This window comes from Hippopotamus amphibius, chromosome 7 (assembly GCF_030028045.1).
Source record: "Hippopotamus amphibius kiboko isolate mHipAmp2 chromosome 7, mHipAmp2.hap2, whole genome shotgun sequence".
NCBI classification, from domain to species: Eukaryota; Metazoa; Chordata; class Mammalia; order Artiodactyla; family Hippopotamidae; genus Hippopotamus; species Hippopotamus amphibius.
This window is the reverse complement of record NC_080192.1, coordinates 129,054,727-129,075,325: the sequence shown is the minus strand read 5'-3', so window position 1 is coordinate 129,075,325 and position 20,599 is coordinate 129,054,727.

Below are 20,599 nucleotides of genomic sequence, written 5' to 3'. Positions count from 1 at the left end.
CATCCCCAACTGAAACTCTGTACCCATTAAACACTAACGCTCCATGTCTCCCTCCCTCCAGCCCCAGTAACCGCTGTACTATTGATACTTTCTGTCTCCACGAATTTGACTACTCTAGCTATCGCAGATAAGTGAAACCATACAATAATTTGTCTGTTTGTGTCTGGCTGATTTCACTGAGAATAATGCCTTCAGATTCATCCATGCTGTAGCATGTGTCAGGATTTCCTCCCTCTTTAAGCTGAATAATATTCCATTGACCATACACACATTTTGTTTATTCATTCATCAGTGAATGGACACTTGCATTGTTTCCACATTTTGACTATTGTGAATGATGCTGCTATAAATATTGGTGTACAAATATCTGCTCAGTTCCTGTTTTCCACGCTTTGGGGTCTATACCACCAAGTGGAGCTGTCCATAATATGTTTTTTAAATAATACACATAACTGAATAAAAATAGATCAATGAGAGACTTCCCTGTTGGTCCAACGGTTAAGACTCTGCACTCCCAAGGCAGGGGGCACGAGTTCGATCCCCGGTGGGGGAACTAAGATCCTACAGAAAAAAAATTTTTAAATAAATAAATGAAAACCATAATTCTAAAAAAAAAGTAGATCAATGAAACTTTGACCAAAATGAGTGGTGCCAGATCTGTGAGAGCCTGGGACAAGGAGAATCCGGCACCAATGCCCCTGCCCAGGCAGGGCTGATGGCATGACAACCACTCATACCCATTTCTGGAGCCCTAGGCTGGGATGTTGGGTCAGTCTTTTAGTATTTAAGTCCTGACTCTAGAACACTTGGCTATTTTAATTTTGGGGAAGAAAGGAGTCATGCCAAGCTTCCAAAGCACTGTCCCTGGTAAGCAAATGCACACAAACAGCTGTGGTTTGGGCACAGGTGATAAGAACAGAGCCTATTGTTGGTTTAAAAAAAAAAGCCAAATTTTAGTGAGGCACCCTAGACTTTCCTTTCTGGCACAATTTGTATGTCAAAGCACAGACTTTGGAGTTAAGACGGCCTTCTGTTCAAATCTGTGCTCCACTAACCTTAGCTCTGTTGGGCACATCATATTACCTCCCTGATTCTCAGTTTTCTCATCTATGAATTGGGCGGCTAAAAGGATTAATGAGATGTGTTATGTGTAAGCACTTCACATGGAATCTAGCTCACAACAGACTATCAGTAAGTATTGGTTTCCTTCTTTTCCCATCTCAGTGGCTTCCTTCACTGCCCCCCACCCTCTTTTGGACTTGGGAAGCCTGGAACACCTCTGCTCGCAGACACTTTCCCAAGTAGCTTTAAGCAACCCAGAGAAAGAAAAAGACAGAAACACCACACCTTTGCCTCCTAGTGGTGACACAAGCTCTTTGCGTGGGCAAACAGTAAATTACAGGTTCCCTTTCCTGGTATATGAATCAGAGTTTGGGTTTCATTTACAAATACATACCTGAGTTGACTGCTTACTTGCCATAGCTAAATATTATACAGCAGAATAATTAGAAGTCATCATTAAATAGATCACATTCATTTGGTCTTCAGACTGATGAGAACACTAACTCTGTATATTTTGCCTCATGTTCATCTGCTTCTAAATGTTAAAGAGCCGATGACTGAGAAGAGCGAGAGGCCCCTGGGTAGCGCAGCGTGGACTTCTTAAGCCCAGGGATACCATAACGTCCTAGACAGGAGCACAGACAAGGGCACCGCGGAGACCTGGGAGCGTGTAACTTTGGAGGTGATTCGTGAAGGATTCAGTTGAATGAGAGTGGGATGCCCCTGCAGCCTCTCAGAAAGGCTGAAAAATGGGAGCTGGAAGTAGACTCAGCAGCTGCCACCTGCAGCGTTCAGAGCAGCTCCCGGCATGTCTGTTCTGCCTGCTGACTGGAGAGCAATTCCTTCAGAGGCAGGATGGGCCTGGCTGAGAGGAAGTGGGACCCAGAGGTCAGACGTGCCTGGCGGCTGGCGTGCAGGTGGCAGGTGGAGTGGACCCAGCAGCAGGAGAGAGGAGAAGGCCCCTACAGGATTGGGCGTGTGTGTGCTGGGAAGGGGGGCGGGGGATTCGAAGCTAGAAAAGGTTGTAGATGGGCGGGTGTCCCTTTGGGTAGTCAGCTCGTGTGCTTGCAGACAGCCCAGTGGTAAAACCACGGTTGCAGTGCAGATGTTGTGACCCAGATTGCTGCAGGTGTCGTGGACTTTGTGAGCCAGTCCTTGGGCCCTGCCAGGATCAGGGAGGGGTAGAGGAGGCCAGCAGAGCCCCATCTCCTGAGAATGAGAGGACACTGAGGGGACCCAGCTACAGCATCAAGAGTAGGTTCCAGCAGGAAAACAGTCTTGATTACAAGTCCTGGGCTATGTCACAGGGCAGCGTGTCTCATATCCGGTTGACCACGGTATCAATATAACTGGTGAACTTGTCAAAAAAGCTGGTTTCTAGGCCGCACCCAGACCTACCATTCTGGGGGTGGGGACTAAGAATCTATACTTCCAGCACTCCTCCTCCAGGTGACTCCTATCACACTGAGGTTTGAGAATCACAGACCTAAGGCTAATTAACTCTCCCTTGACCAGCAGGATGAGGCCAGATGCTTGGGCAGGGCCAAGAGCTGTAACTATGAAATAAGCCTGTACACTATCCACTTCACAACCCACCTCACATCCCCAAGCAGACATGCCAGCGACAGCCACGCTCGACCCAGGGCCAAATAGAAGTTTCACCACGTGGTGACCAGTAGGCTCTGGCTTTTGGACTCCAGGGTACCATTTGATTGATCCAGTACTAAAGATGAGACATGCCTCAACACATTTTTCTTTCCATATCTTTTTTTAAAAAGGATGAAACATGAGTCGATATACACAGAACCAGGGTTGGTCTCTGATAAAATGGGTGAGTGGTTTGTTTTGGGCATTGTGTTAGAAGGTACCTATTGCCCTCACATGATGTGAACACCGGAACCCCTCTCTGTGGCACCCCTCACGACCTTCCTGCGGAGTTCTATATTCTCTGGCACCTTCTTCAACTAAATAACTTCTGCAAAAATCCAAAAATGCAACAAGTAAGGAAGTGTTATGTCATCTGTGATACACATCAACTCAATGAATTAGGTAGTCATTAAAATTATTATAAAGATTGTATAGAAATTTAGGGAAATATTTACTAAATGTTATAAGTAACATGTACTAATAAGTGTAGAAAATATCTACATCATTATAGCTAAAAATATGAAAAACAGGGACTTCCTTGATGGTCCAATGGCTAAGGCTCCACGCTCCCAATGCAGGGGGCCTGGGTTCCTTCCCTGGTCAGGGAACTGGATCCAACATGCTGCAACTAAGAGTTTGCATACCACAACTAAAGATCCTGCATGCCACAATGAAGATCCCACATGCTGTGACAAAGATCCCACATGCCACAAAAGAGACCCGTTGCAGCCAAATAAATAAATATTTTTTAAACATTAAAAAAAATGAAAAACAAAACAATATGCAAAAAAAAAACTTATGTGTGTTGTGACAGTCTGTTTCTTAAAAACTTTTTAAAGACATGTTCTAGCATAACAGTTAATTAAAAGCTACCTTTCTGCTGTCCCTTTTCTTCTCTGACTTACAAGATGATAAACTGTATTCAGGACTGAAACCTACAATAACAGAACTGTATATAGCTGCTAAGTAGCCACTAACCTTGAAAGGTCAAAAAATATCCCTGGTAAAATCCACAAGAGATGGGCTGCCTGGCAGCTCCCAGCCCAGCCTGTTCTCAGCAACCAGAGCCTGAGCTGCCTGTTCAAGCAGCTTGTCAATGGCCTGATGCAGGTGCAAGTGAAGATGAGCAGCCCCTTAGCAGCTGCTGAAGCAGCAGGCTGGGAGATGCTCTACTGAAAGCATGAGAGGGATGACGGCTGGGCTAAGAGGTGTGAAGAGCTCAAACTCTGACCTTTTATTTGGACAACTTCCGTTTGAGCTAGACTGGGAGTTGATTCGCACCTTGTCCTGAGCTGTGCTCCGAGCGGCAGGTTTCCAGCCTCTGCCTGTTATGTGGATGGAGGGGGAAGTAAGCTTGAAAGTGCCAACTTCCTTTCACAGCCTCTGAGGTGAGGGGAGCCGTGATAACAGCTTATAAATACCACAGGTTGGAAATGCCAGGGGCTGGCCACTCCGGGGTGCAATTGCATAAACAAGAGGTGCTTATACAAAGAAACGCAGTCAGAGAAATATTAGCCTGAATGTCAAGTTTTCCTACAGTGAACTCAGTGAGACAGCAAAATCATCTGCCCCTGGGGAAAGAGGGCAGTAGGAGGACACGTCAGCTCCTGAGGTGTAAGGAGAGATTTGGAGGCCTTTGCAGGAGGAAGGAAGCCAACCCCTGTGGGTATGTAGGGCGAAGAGCATTAGTACCACCGTGATGTTGGGCGGTGTGGGGAGGAGAGTTGGGAGAAGGTGTGAGAAGCATCTTTTTCAGAGGGAAACAACAGGAGGTCCAGTCTCACTGCTGCTTCCCTTTTCTGCCTTCGGCTCCTCCCATCCCCAGGAATCCTAGGGATATAAATGCTCTATCATTGACTTAATCCGCCCAGGAGTCTTAAAAATTGTTCTGTATAAAATGGAGGCAATTAACAAAAAGTTGCTGGCTTACAGGTAAAATTTGGAACAATGATGCATTGAAATGAAAAATGCAAATTTCACATGCAGTCTTATGATGATAAGGCCTGTGGAGGCTCCTCTTCCTAAGCACAGAGCCTGAAATTTGAGCATCTGACGAGGGGCATGCAGGGGGATCAAGCTTTGGCCCCATTAGGACCGTAGTAAGAGTAACTAGGCATGAACAATTAAAAGAAGAAAGGAATTTAATACACGTCTTTATACGCACTCTACATAAACACTGGAACTCTTAATTCGTGGCTACCAGTTGATTAAATTATCCAGTAAATTACCCTCATCCTTTAAAAATGAGGAAAACATTTTATACATTTTTATCTTCAAAATTTTAGCTACCTACAAAACAAATTCAAGTCAAGACTTAAAAGACAATAGTTGTAAAGAAAATTTAGCACGGCATACCAAAACAGGGGATGCAGCTACTGCAGAGCTGCCTAGGGGTGGGGTGGCAGACAAGACCACAATTAGGCCAGAAAAGAAAAGAAAAGAAAAGACATCCTGATTGGAAAGGAAGAAATAAAGAAAATGTAAGTTTTAATTAACCTTCTAAACATAAGTGTTATGGGTTGAATTGTGTCCCCCACAAAAGATATGTTGATGTCCTAACCCCCAGACCTAAGAATGCAAACTTATTTGGAAATAGGGTCTGTGTAGATGTGATTAATTAAGATGAGGTCATACTGGCGTAGGATGGGTCCTTAATCCAATATGGCTACGTCCCTAGAAGAAGAGAAACCAGAGACACACAGGAAGAAGGCCTTGTGACAGCAGAGACGGACACTGGAGTGATGCAGCCGTGAGCCAAGGATTTCTGGTGACACCAGAAGCTCGAGGAAGATGTGGAATAGATTCTCCCCTAGAGCCTTGGGAAAGCATGGCCTGCCAACACCTTGATTCCAGACTTCTAGGCTCTAGAACCATGTGAGAATAGATTTCTGTTGTTTCAAGCCACACCGTTTGTGATAATGTGTTACAGTAGCCCTAGGAAACCAAAACAACAGGCAAGTAAAATACCTTCTTTCATTAAGAAAAGTAAGAATCTCCAGGGAGGCAAAAAGACACCCAAGTTACCCACCACATGTCTCTCCCTGCTAGGTCACGAGCAGACCTCTACTCCTTTGTTTACGGCCAAGGTCTGTGGGCCCCGGGTCCACCCACACTGAGCAGATCAGAAAAGTAATTGGACTCTTTTAATGATTCTCTGACCACATTGTGCAGAGTCTGTCCCCCATTTCATCCTCAACAAACAGAGCCTCAGTACTGCTCAGAGGTCTACCTGTCAGAGGAGATAACCTTACCCCCAGCTCAGGGGCAATCCTGATTAGTCTCAGACGGTCCAGAGATCCCATTCCTCTTGTCAATGACTGGCTTAGGGATGGGCAAGTGAGGGGTGCCCTGCTGGAGAGCTTCCGTGAATGATTCTCTCACCTTTAATGAGCTGTCCTCTTCTTCCACTGCACATCATTATAACTCACCACGAAGTTGGGATGCTAGCAGACGTCCCATGATCAGGAGCAAAGCCAAGGTCAAAGCTGAAATGCTGAGGATGGCCATGTGTACAGTAGGAAGGTCACTTAGGTTGCAGGTGAGAGATGACAGTGCCTTGGCCAGGGTGGTGATGGGTGGTGGGGAGAAGTTGCTGCATTCCGGATATATTTTGAAGATAGTGCCCAGAGGATTTAGAGGCTTGATGTGGAGTGTTAGAGAAAAAGAGGAGTCAAGGGAGACTCAAAGATTTTTAACTTGAGCACTTGGGAGGATGGTTTTGCCATTTCCTGTGATGGGAGGAGTAGCTTTCATGGGGAGTAGGAGATCAGCTTTGGAGGTTGAGTTTGAGATGCCACATCTGAGTGGAGATGTTGAACAGGCAGTGGGACATGCGTGGAGTATAGGAGACAGGTCCAGGCTGCAGGTATGAATGTGAGCACCAGCACACAGATAGTATTAAAGACATGAGACTAAATGAAATCACTTACAGCGCCAGAAAAGAGAAGAGGCCCGAGGACGGAGCCCAGAGGCAGCACACTGACTAGGAAGGGGCTCCCACGTGGATAAAATGAGAAGCAACCCTTGACACAAATACATAAGAAAAAGCACAAGTATATAAAGTCAATAATAATACCAGCTTCCTCTATTCCAGGCTCTGTGCTATGGTCTGTATGTATATTATGTAATTTAATCTTCATCAAACTGCATTAGCAATTTAAAATACCAATGAAACAATTCCAAGGCATCATTACACAAACCAAAATAAATTAAAATGAAACTCTGTTTAGATGGGGCTGTGGGAAACCCGATCCTCTGAAACGTGGCCGGTGGCACATTAGCCAGAGGGGAATCTGGCAGCGGTGCAACAAGAGCTCTAGAGTCGGCCCACCTTTTGACCTTATTTAAGAAGGAAAAAGTAACTCTTACAGATGTTCCATGTAGGTCTATCAATAAGCATAAAAATCTGGAAATGACGCAAGTCATTGCGAAACAGGCCTTAACATGAAGGAATGGCCATCGACCCATTAAAAATGACAGGTATGTGGACTGTGTTGAGACAGGTAACGTGATTGTCTTGGTTAGGGTTTGCTTCCTCTCGAGGAGCGAATTCCAGACAATTTGCTTAAATGAAGGAAAATTTACTTTGAGAATACAGAGGTATCTCAGGGCTCCCAAGAGCAACAAAAGAGATGCAGATCTCCCAAAGGACTGGAACCTGGACCTGGAAAGTCATCAGGGCAAGACGACACACCTGAATGGTGACATCAGTTCTCTCCTTCACCAAACCCAGCCAGGCTCCTCTGAGCCCTTTCTCAATGGGGCCTCAAGCTTAGTCTGCAAGGACTTGAACAAACACTACCATCGTTTCTAACAGCTCAAGGCCAAATCCTTAGGATGACCCCAGGCCCAACTAGAAACGTCTGCCTGAGAAAAGTCCAGGCTGCCGAAGGAATTTACAGTTTGTTCCAGCAGCACCTGGAGTCAGAGCCCCTTCTCCCAGTTTCTGTGGGAAGGAGAGAGCCTCGCTTTGATAAGCTAGTGTTTAACTTTGTTAGTTTTTAACTTTGATAAGTTTTTTGACAAAAGCCAAAAAAGCTTAAATGATACATACAAGGTAGACATTTATCAAATTCCTTTTTCTGTAAAAATTCTTGTACTCATAATTTAAAAAATACACTTCTGGGACTTCCTAGGTGGCACAGTGGTTAAGAATCCGCCTGCCAATGCAAGGGACACGGGTTCGAGCTCTGCTGTGGGAAGATTCCATATGCCGTGAAGCAACTAAGCCTGTGTGCCACAACTATTGAGCCTGTGCTCTAGAGCCCGTGAGCCACAACTATTGAGCCCGTGTGCTGCAACTATTGAAGCCCATGTGCCTAGAGCCCGTGCTCCACAACAAGAGAAGCCACAGCAATGAGCAGCTCGCACACCACAATGAAGAGTAGCCCCCGCTCGCAGGAACTAGAGGAAGCCTGTGTGCACCAATGAAGACCCAACACAGCCAATAAATAAATAAAATAAATTAATTAAAAAAATACACTTCTGAACAGTGGTTTCCATATACGTATATAGAGAGAAATATTCTATCATTGGCTTGTATACTAATAGGGAATAAGACTTAAATGGTGGATTTAGAATACTCAGAAGAATTTAAACAAGGCTGAGTGGCCGTGAATTTGAGGCCAGTAATTCTATATTTACAAGGAAATTGTCCCTTATCATGCATTGCCAATTTCTGGTTTCCACATGTGACTCCTACCCACACTCTCTTGCCATGAGGCTTACTGTTATCTTGTTAGTGGAGCCACACAAGGGGCGAGGCACCTGTAAGGTAAAGGAGAGGGCTCAGTGAGGCAGACTGCAGGCTGCTAAACAATGCATTTTCATGGCTTTTCCAATCTGCCTGGAACATGTATTCCTTCTTCTCATTGAAATTCCTGTGCATCTTTCAAAGCCCTGATCAGATGATATTTCCTGTAGGAGCCACCTCGGATCTGATAGTCCGAATTAATTCCTGCCCTGTGTTCCAATGGCATATTTGATCCCTCTATTATGGAATTTTATATATTGTTTTGCAATTAATTGTGTGCACATCTGTCTTTTCTCAAGATTAGGGAATGTGCTTAATTATCTTTGGCTCTCTGGTATCAATACAGTGCTTGGCAAATTGCAAGTGCTTAATAAATGCTTAATGACTGGTAAAAATTCCCTGTGTATTCACTCACTCATTTATTCTTTACAGAGCCCTTAATTGGCTGCTAGGGAATAGACATCAGGACTAGTTCAGGCTGGTGTTTCCAGACCTGTCTAGCCTGTCCAGTTCAATGCAGCACCTCTCAACTGGGAGTAGAGAGAGGCAAACAGGGAAGAATTTAAAGCAAGGCAGGAAGCAGAGGATATAATCTTAGCTGCTGGGAAAAAAAAGAGATCAGATTCCCACTCTTACGTGACCTTCCTTCTCTAGACAACCGCGGCAGTCTTTCTGGCTTCCCAAATAGAGGGCTGCTCTGCAATCAGATAGAAGAGGTGGAGGCAGAACGAGAAGGATGCATACATTTTTCCATTGGACGGGGGCGGGGGGCAGGTCCTAGATGAAGACACACATTTATTGGTTTCCTATGGCTGCTGTAACAAATTACCAAAACTTGATGGCTTAAAAAACACAAAATGATTCTTTAATCATCCTAGAAGTCAGATGTCCAAAATGAGTTTTACAGGGTTAAAGACTAAGGTTTGCTGGGCTATTTCCTTCTGGAGGCTCTAGGAGAGAATTCACTGCCTTCCAGCTTCTAAATGGTATCCTCATTCCATGGCAGGGGGCCCCATCACACAAAGCATTTGTTCCGCTCTTTTTCCATCATCCCATCGCCTTCAACCTACTTCAGTCCCCTGCTTCCCTCTTATAAGGACCCTTGTGGTTACATTGGGCCCATCCGGGGATATGCAAGATTGATTCCCCAGCTCAAAATCCTTAACCTAATCACACCTGCAAAGTCCTTTTCCCTTTTGTCATATAAGGTAACATTCACAGGTTCCAAGGATTAGGATGTGGACATCACAGGGGGGCCATTATTCAGCCCATTACAACATGCTAAATGCGAATGTCTTCACCATAGCAGAAAAACGCCCTTATGCAAAAAGCTCTTACCTGGGATTTCTAGCCTCTTTAACAATTGCAGCAAATCAATGACACAACTGATTCATTGATCTTGTGCATAATTTAACATTTCTGGGAATTCAACATTGCTGGGAAAAAAGTGATATGGCCAGAATCCAGCCCATTGAAAACATAATAGCTTAAGAGCTAAGTGTCACTGCTGAAAAGAGGAATACATGCATTTAGGGTTCACACTCTATCAAGGACCCAGAGGAATATAAAGAGTATCATTTATAATCCACTTCACAATACTATATAGAACAATAAGTGTAATAATGTGGGAAATTGTAAAACATGGTGTCAATTTCAGGAATATGATTATCCCTATGTGGAATTAGCGTATTTGTTTACATATATATTTCTTTCCTACTGTACTCCCCCATCGGAATGTCACTGCCACAGGAGCAAGAACTTCATGTGTCTTAGGCCGCTAGGGTCTTGAATAAACCTTAGAACACAGCAAATATCAATAAGCATCTGAATACATTTTTTAATACATATGCTACTAAATTTCCATTCCTTAAAAAAATAAATGAGAGTGAAGGACCCAGCATCTGAGTTCCTCTGCATCAACAGAATTTGATTAATGAAATAATAGGAAATAATTTTAATCTGTAACATATGACATGAGTTAACATTGTGAAGGGAAAGGCTACAATAGGTACAACTGTTCAGAGACCATTTTCCCTGCAGAATTAAGAGAACATAGTTTTGATGTGAAGGCTGTGCGTTCACAGAGTTATTGTCCCACCAGGCCCGTGTGTATCTCCTCTGTCTTAAACAGCAGCTCTGCCTGTGTGGAGGGGGAAGGTGAACTCCTTCCCATGTCCTTGCTCTGTCTGCCACCTGCTCTCTTGTCCTGGAGAAATCCAGCCCTGTGGCTCTCATCTGGGGGTCCTGACACCACCCGCTCATTTGGACTGTGCTTCTGTTCTATTTCCTTCGGCTCACTTTACATCTCCCAGTCCCTGTGATGGGATTCCCAGTTAAGGAAGATGGAGCCACTGGGCCCCACAGCTCCTCCCTGAATTAAAGCATCTTGGCTTCAACCATATCAGCTAGAAATTGTTATGTGCTTGGCTTCTGTAACCAGCTGAACTCCTGGTCTGTAATCTCTGACACTCGGACACAATCAGCAAGATGGGTGACCACACAACTGCCCGAAGCACAACATCTTTTTAAGGAATGAGAGGGTTCTAAAAGATAAAAAAAAGGATATATGTAAGGAACACTAACTCACTCGTGTACCCAGCCAGCTTTCTTCCCCACAAACATTTGTATATGCATGTAATTTAAAATGCCTACTCTCCAACACCGTGTCTTCCCCCAGGGGGTTGGGGTGGGGTCTTGATAAGTTGCCAAGACACCTGGCTTATCTGATACGAGGCCTCTTTAAAAGGCAGTGATCCACTAAGGGGTCCTGTCTACCACGGAGCGATGAGCAAGCAGCTGATGTGGGTTCTGCCTCACCTTGTTCAGCTCCACAGTAGACACTGCATTTTTTTGCCTCTGCCTGTTCTTACCAGGCCAGTCCGGTCCTGCCTGCTCTTCATCCTGGGATGCCTGTTGCACTCCAGCTTGGCATAGTTTTGAGGCTGTTGGCTCCAAACCGGGTCCTGTTCATCTGCCCCTCCCAAGCCCACACAATAGAGAATTCGACACGCCCCGCCCCCCAAACCATGCAGGGAACTATAACACATGGAAGAAAGGAATGGCCATCACCAGCTCCGCTCTGGAAGAGTATATGTGGAAAGAGTATGGAGTCAGCCCAGCCTTGCGTGGTTCAAATCTTGAGTTACCACATAGTAGCTGTGTTCTTGAACAAGGCATGCAATCTTGTAAAGCCTCAGTTTCCTCATTTGTACCATGGAGATGATACAGTAAAACTTCACCCCATCGTAAGGGGATGGGTGGGCAAAAGTCGCTCTTATAAATTGCAAGGGCCCGTTTTGAGAAGTTAATGAAATGACTTGGATTTGGGTTCTGGCTATGCGAACCAAATCCTTTCCAGTCTCAGCTGTGGTTTGGTGCTACCGGGGCACTGTTTACTCCAGTTTAAATGTTGATGGGGAGAAGTATGGGTCCTGTGTCTGGCTGAAGTTCCCAGGAGAGCAGCAATAATTCCAGGAATCTCCTAGTTCCCTGGCACCCATTGTGTCTTTTGGATCCAGGGAAATTTGGCTGCAAGAACACTGAGGACACAGGGATTCACTCTCTTCCTCCCCACCTCCCTAGAGAAGGAACTTCAGCTCCTCCCATATGAGAACAGAGGCTGGGAGAAAGACAGGAATTGGGAATCAACAATTATGTGACATCTGAATTTGCTTTATTGAAGAGTTTTACTTTTAATGCCTATTCCACGAATGTTGTTCTGAGGATTAGGGGTAATATCTGAAAGTGTCTTGGTGCTTGGCCTGTAGTATTTGCTTATTAAATGGTGCATTCCACAATTGTTTATTAGGCACCTGTTATGTCCTGGGCGCTATACTGGGTCCTAGGACTATGGCCGTAAATGAGATACATGTTGTTCCTGCCCTTGTGAAGCTTATAGTTTAGCAGAAATAACAGCCTGGAGCAGCTTGGAAGCTATGAAGTTTAAGCTACCGTATTTTTTCTAAATGATCGTCTTTCCCTAAACCTTTTTTTAAAACACTCAAGATCTTCTTTGTATATTTTGCAACAGAATAATACTCCTTCCCCTTCCTTAAAGAAGTGATTCTCGACTAGGGTCAGTTTGGCTGCCCAGGAGACACGTGGCAATGTCTGCAGACATTTGTTGTTGTCACAAGCTGGGGGGGGAGGAAGGCGGGACGTGTGCTACGGGAATCTTGTGGGTGGAGATTAAGGGTGCTGCTAAACCGGCTACAGGGCACAGCACAGCCCCCAGCACAGTCTCACCTGGCCCCAGATCCCAAAATGCCAAGGCTCAGAAACCATGGTCAAGAGGGAACCTGCTTGGTCCACAATCTGTTATTTTTGGCTACAAAGGGAGAGAAACGCGCCACCCTTACAAGTCTTAGAAAAACTGTCCCTTCTGTTCTATGCTCTAAGTCGCTTGCCCGTGTCAGAGTAGGGAGAGGGGAAGAGGCTCTTCCGACTTCTCCACCTAGAAGCGCATTCCTCTCAGGTCAGAGGGAATTGTCCTGGGAGTCTGTTTCAGAGTAACCAGCCCTATACCTGCACTTGGTGAGTTTATATTTGACCGATTCTCTTACAGAAGTCAGTGTTTAAACAAAAATCTCCTGCAAAAGACCTTGTCTTTCCCATCCTTCAAAAAACCCTACCAAGATATGCAGATAAGCCATACTGACTCAAGGCCACTGAACCCAAGTTTTCAGTTCATTTGGTTTTCTTTATTTTAAAAGTGTTTTAAAAGCGTGTCTGGGCATAGTTAATCCATTTTGGTCTTTAGCGTAGTCCAGGCTTCCAGAGTGACTGGTTTTTGAGCTGACAGTTCTCTCACATATGTTCAGCAATAAAATTTTGGACAAAGCCAAGGATGAGGAAGAGTGAAGCAAAATAAAATGAAGACAGAAGGAGATGGAAGGAGTGAGGGAGGGAGGAAGGGAGGGAGGGGAACCAAAGGGAGCGGGGAGAACAAGCACAGAAAGAATGGAAATGGCCGGTCTTAAATTTCCTGACTTGAAGAGCCCTAGTTCCCCAACTCTGTTTACTTCTTTGCCCTCTATACTGCTTTCCAGAAGCACTGCATTGGATTCTAGCCTATTTCTCTCTCCTCCAGCTTCTGGGTAGAGGCGGGAACTCCTGTCTCATAGCTGGGTTCTGAAGCAGAATCCTGTGTTGAAGGAGTATATCCCTCTGAAGTGAAGCTAGAATGTGTTTGTGACGTTCAGGACAATTTTTTCATGTTCATTCACCTTATCTGAGTGGATTGTCAGTAAATGCATACCGTTGTTGTTGGTGATGAAGTTTGAATATCCACTAGTCAGTACCAGACACAGGATGTCTGACTCATGTCCCCACTCAGATGGGTTGGATGATGATTCAAACTCTGACGTGAACGCTTTGAACTCTGTATTTCACGTCCCATTGGCTGGATGAGCTACATGCTTTTTCTTAGAAATGAGATTTGATTTTAAAATGTGCAAACATCTGATCTGAAATGTGCAAAACATTTTTTTTTCCAGTGCTGTGTTTTACTTGGAACTTGTTTCAGATGTTAGATGTGCTGGCCCAGATTCTCAGATGTAACAGTTTGAGCCCACCCGCAGATGTGATGCCTCTATCTAAAGTCATCCACAACAGAAAGTAACATAACCAGAGTCATTTGTAGTACTGGTGGTTAACAGAATTTTGTGTTCTATTAAGCATCATTCTTCATTTAAAACATTTTGTTACTGGCTGATGCCATGTATTCCATAGCACTTCTCTAATGTAAATACGACTTTAATAAAAGCTCCGCTGGGACACTAGTTCATTGCTTAATCGTGCCCTGGCCTATTGGCCTTCAATAATGAAACTCTTCTTGACCCCAAACCTTAATGGTGTAAGCACATGTCTTGACCAAAGTACCTTCCTTCTCTTGAATTTCTCTAACTTTGGTTTTCTATTCAACTCTTAGGGATTCAGTGAGAGTATCTTCTGGCTTCCTTATGGCATGATATTTAATAAGCCCCCCCACATGCCTTGCACACAGCATGTAGGTGTTGGTTAGATGGAAGAACAAGGCGAGCTTTGCAAAACGGGTTATCAATGGAGCACGCAGCTGATGATCAGGCTGCGTCATCCACTGAGGGCTTCTCCTTGTTCTCTGTCTCTCATCTGGGCATTTCCAGGACTGAGGAAGCTCTCGCCAGGCCAGCCTGCCTCCGGTTCTCAATAGAGTCGTTGTGCCCGAGATTGAAGCCGTCTCGTCATCACCATGGTCTTCCTCGGGGCAGCCCAGACGATCCTCAGTCAGCTGCTCTGTTAACACGCGTCTGCAGGCCCGGAGGTCAGATCTGTTACATGGAAGCCCCAGCTGATGAGAGGAATGGGAATGATGAGGCCTGAAAATTCTTCACTCTTTGTTCTTCTGATGGGTGACAGGATAATTAGTCCAGATGAGATGCAGCCTCTCCCAGACTATATTTAGTCTAATTGCAGAGCTTTCTTTCCCCTGGAGGAGCCTGGAACTCCTCCCTAAGAGATGGCAGTACCAGAAGGGGAATGAAATCAAACAGGCAGGCCACGGCCACGGCAGGGAGTGCCCTCGTCTTCCCAGCATTGGGGCGCTGCTGCAGCTGGTCTCCAGGGCTCCCCCCAGATCTACCACAGACTCCCTGTTACTGAGGACCTTTATCCCCTCTGGCCCTCAGATTTTTGTATGTTAAATAAACATGATAATCTCTTCCTCACAGGAGGGTGATGAAGATGAAAAGGGATAAATTTTTTAAAGCACTATGAATTGCAGATGTGTGATACAGATGAAGGTATTGCCATAAATAACAGAAGCACCCAGATTTCTGCCTTTACAGTGGACCAGAGCTCACTTCCCTTTGACATGTGAGGTTCTGTCATACTTACGAAGTACATTTGTCATCATGTTCTCACCCCTCCTTCTCTCTGCGACACCTGTTTCCCAATCCTCCAGCACATGGTGAATGCTCAATAGTTATTTGATTGTAAATATATATTTATAATAACTGCTTGCCATAAAATATTAAAATAGAGAAAAATTAATTCAGTAACCAGAAAAGATACACTATATATCTAATTGTCTACAATACACATTTGCAAATAAATTGAGGAGAGGTGATGTTTAAAAGAGCATTTTTTAAATTCCCAAGTACACTTAAAAGAGTATATAATATTGATATGCCTTTATTTATCCCTTCAGCCTTTTAAATTTAATAATTTTAATATAATTTGAGTCTAATACAATTTGAAATTATTTAACTCTTCCCTCTTTCTAATACTCTTAAAAAAACTTCCTTCCCCTTCTTCTTTTGTTTTATTTCTCCATCTCTCAAATGTAAAACAAATTTTTAAATTGCAAATGAAGAATTCTATTTAATTCAACATAGATTTACTGAACACCTACTATGCAGAACTGAAAAAGAAGACTGAGATCTGTAGTTGTTGATGTTTTTCCTCCAATTCACCCCCGTCATAAAATTCCAGTTACAACATAGAACAGATGGACTTCCACTCAGTACCCTATATCACGGTGTTTTGAAGTTTTTCTTCAACCTAATTAACACTTGCAATCCATAGTTCTTGGATAATAATGTGGTGTCCCTTCTCAGTAACTCATCCTCTACCCTCCCCCCAACCCTGGCCAAGCCTTTCAGTCAAATAATGAGATTGATGCTTATTGCCCTAGGAAAGAGAAGGATGGACACTGGCTAAAATGGAAGTTACAGCTTAGCTTTGTGCTTCAAACTAGACTTTTTTTTTTTAAAGTTCATTATATCAAACCAGAAACCTTCTGCACAGCAAAGGAAATCATCAACAAAATGAAAAGGCAACCTACTGAATATTTGAAAATATTTGTAAATCATATATCTGATAAGGGGTTAATATCTAAAATATATAAAGAATTCATACAACTCAACAGCAAGAAAACAAACAGCCTTATTAAAAACTGGGCAGAAGATCTGAATATTTTTCCAAAGAAAACATATAGATGGCCAACAGGTACAAGAAAGGATGTTCTATAAATAAATATAACAAATTTAAAAAAAAAAAAAAAAAGAAAGGATGTTCAGCATCACTAATCATCAGGGAAATGCAAGTCAAAACCACAATGTGATATCACCTCACACCTATTAGAATGGCTATTATCAAAAACAGTAAATAAGGGTTGGTGAGGAATGCACTGTTGGTGGGAATGTAAATTGGTGCAGCCACTGTGGAGGTTCCTCAGAAATTTAAAAATAGAACTACCATATGATCCAGCAATTCCAATTCTTGATATTTCTCAAAAAAAAAAAATCAACAAAAACAGTAACTTAAACATATGCACCTCCAAGTCCATTGCAACATTACTTACAATAGCCAGGATATGGAAACAACCTAATTGTCTACCAATGCATGAATGGATAAAGAAATTTTATAAGAGACATGGAGGAAAGCTAAATGCATATTACTAAAAGAAGGCAATCTGAAAAGGCTACATACAGTATGATTTCAACTATACAACATTCTGGAAAAGGCAAAACAATGAAGACAATAAAAAGATCAGTTTTTGCCAGGGTTTGTGGGGAGGGGAGGAGGGATAGATAGGTACAGGACATAGGATTTTTAGGACAGTGAAACAACTTTGTACCATACTGCAATGGGGAATACATGTCATTATACATTTGTCAAAATTCATAGAATGTACAACACTAATGTAAACTATGGGCTTTGGGTGATAATGATGTCAATTGATTTTTTTCTTTTAATTTTTCTTTTCTTTATTTTAGGTTTATTATGCTTTATTTATTTTTAAGTTCTTTATTGGAATATAATTGCTTTACACTGTTGTCCCAGTTTTTGAGGTACACCAAAGTGAATTAGCTGTATTTATACATGTAACCCCATATCCCCTCCCTCCCGCGACTCTCTTCCGCCTTCCCTATGTGTCAATTGATTTTAACAAATGTACCACTCTGGTGTGGGATGTTGGTAGGTAGGGAGGTTGTGGGTGTATGTTAACTCTCTGTACTTTCCCTTCAATTTTGCTGTAAACCTAAAACTGCTCTAGAAAGAGTTTATTAAAAAAATATATGAATCAATAACTGAAAGAATTGCAAGAAGAAAGAGAGAAATCTATCACTGTAGTTGAAATTTTCAATATTCCTCCCTCAATAATTGATAGAGCAAGTAGATAGAAAAATAAGTAAAAATATGGACAATTTTATCAACCAAACTGACTTAATTGACATTTATGGCACACTACCCCAATGGCAGCAGAATACATATTTTTCTTTTTAAAAATACACAGAATGTTATGAGCCATAAAACAAGTCTTTAAACATTTAGAAAGATTCAAGTCACAAAATATGTTCTCTGACTACAATGGAATTAAAATAGAAATCTATAAGAGATGATATCTGAAAAGTCTTCAAATATCTTGAAACTAGATAACACACCTCTAAATTACACATGGGTCAAAGAAGAAATAGAAATCAAAATTAGAAAGCACTTTGAACTGCAAAGAAATAAAACATATCAGAATTGTTGGAATGCTATTAAAGCAGTACTTGGGGGGAAATTTATGGTACTAAACACATTACAAAAAAAGAAAGTTCTTGAATTAATGAATCAGCTTCCATATTAAGACAGACAAAAAAGAACAAATTAAGCCTGAAATAAGCAAAAGAAATGAAACCTAATAATAAGCATCAGAGTGGAAATCAGTGATAAAGAAAACAGAGAACCAATAGAGAAAATCAATGAATCCAAAGCTGGCTGAATTCTAAAGTCCATCAATGTAATTCATCATCTAAACAAACTGAAAAAGAAAAGCCATATCAAATCAATAGATGAAGAAAAAACATGTGACAAAATCCAACATCCATTCCTGATTTTAAGAAAACAAGCCCCCACCCCCACCCCCACAACTCTCAGCAGGTAATAAAAGAGAACATCCTTAGTCTGATGAAGGGCATCTAGGAAAAACTTTTAGCTAACATCACACTTAAGATGAAATACTAAATACTTTCTCTGTAAGATAAGGAAAAAAAGATTTCCACTCTCACCATTTCTACTCTCCGTTGTACTAGAGGTTCTAGCCAGCGCAGTCTGGTAAGAAAAAGGAAAGTTATCTGGAATAAAACTTTTTGTCTTTGGAGATAACAGTCATCTACAATCCGACGGAATGTACAAAGACGCTAATAAGTGATAATAAAACTAATAAGTGAGTTTAGCAAGGTAGAATACAAAATCAGCATGAAAATATACTTTGAATGTTTTCCATCAATTATCATTTCATCATGTCTATAAATTGATACTCAAAAATTGTGTTGAATTTTTAAATTTAAAAATCTAAAAATTGACACATCATTAAAATTTTTTTAATGTAAGGTTAAATCTGACAAAAGATGTAAAAGACTTATTTACTGAAACCTATAAGACTTTGCTGAGAGAAACTAAAGAACGTATAAATAAATGGAATAATGGGTTGATGGTAAATACTGTTAAATCTCAATTCTCCCCAAATTGATGTATACCATAAACACAATCCCAATCAAAATGCTGTTTTTATAAAAACTAACAACGAATTCTATAATTCATATGGAAATCAAAGGACTAAATAAAAAAATTTGAAAAATGAGCAAAAGAGTTGAACTGACACTTCATGAGAAAAGGTATATTGATGACAAATAAACACATAAAAAGATGTTCCACGACATTAGTCATTAGGGAGATAACACTACACACTTACTAAAGTGGCTAAAATTTAAAACATGGACCCAAATGTTGACGAGGATGTGGAGGAACTAGATCTCTCACACCATTGGTGGGGATTTAAAATAGTACTACAATCCCTTTCGAAAATAGTTTCGCAGTTTCTTAAAAAGCTAAACATAACACCGACCGTATTGTCCTGCTGTTCCACTCTTAGGTATTTGCTCAAGAGAAATGAAAGCATATGTCTGTACCAAGAGCTGTACACAAATGTTCATAGCAGCTATATTTGTAACAGCTGAACACTAGAAACAACTCAAATGTCCATTGATAGGTGAATAGATAAACAAACTGTAGTATATCCACACCATAGAATATCACTCAGCAATAAACATGAATGAACTACTCATACAGATGACAACATGGATGAATGTCAAAATAACTGTGCTGAGTGAAAAAAGCCAGGCAATAAAAAATACATACTGGGAATTCCCTGGTGGTCCAGTGGTTAGGACTCCACACTCTCACTGCCAAAGGCTCAGGTTCAATCCCTAGTCAGGGAACTAAGATCCCACAAGTGCGGGCCAAAAAACAAACAAACCAAAACCAAAACCAACCAAAACCCAAACATACTATATGATTCCATTTGTATAAAATTCTTGAAAATGCAAACTAATTTGTAGAGACCAAAAGATCAGTGGTTGCCTGGGGATGGTGTCAGCAGGGCTGGAGGGACCACAAAGAAGCACAGGGAAATTGTAGAGGTGACAGCTGTGTTTCTTATCTTGATTGTGGTGGTAAAAGATGTCAAAGCTTATCACAACGCATGCTTTAAATATGTACTGCTTGTTACATATCAGTCATTCTTTAATACAACCGTTAAAAAATTTAAACAGTAGGAGAACTAGGGAAAAAAAGCAGGGTTAAATTTCTTATAAACAATGTATTGTTAAAAAGGCTCTTAAGCATATCATGAAAACAAAAATCTTAAAGGAAAATGATCAAATACAGAAAATTTAAACGTGCTATATGGCAAAACTATAAACGAGAATGGGGGACATGAAAAACTAGGAAAAACATGTGCAGCAAACATTGCAAAAATTAATATCCTTATTCTATGAAGATCACTCATTGAGGAAAAAAATGGAACACTAACTACAAGGATACAATGTACAGCACAGAGAATATAGCCAATATTTGATAATAACTTGAGATGGAGTATAATCTACAAACAGTTTGAATCACTGTTGTTCACCTGAAACTAATATGCGGTGAATCAACTGTATCTCAATTTTTAGAAAGTTTTTAATGGAACACTCCAATAAGAAACCTGACAGAAGTTCTGTTGAGATAGTTAACAAAGAAATAGAAGTAGCTCACATAGAGAGGTGTTTGACTTCACTAAAATTTTTGAAGTGCACATTTTAAAAATCAAGTATCTTTCTGTCTCTCAGA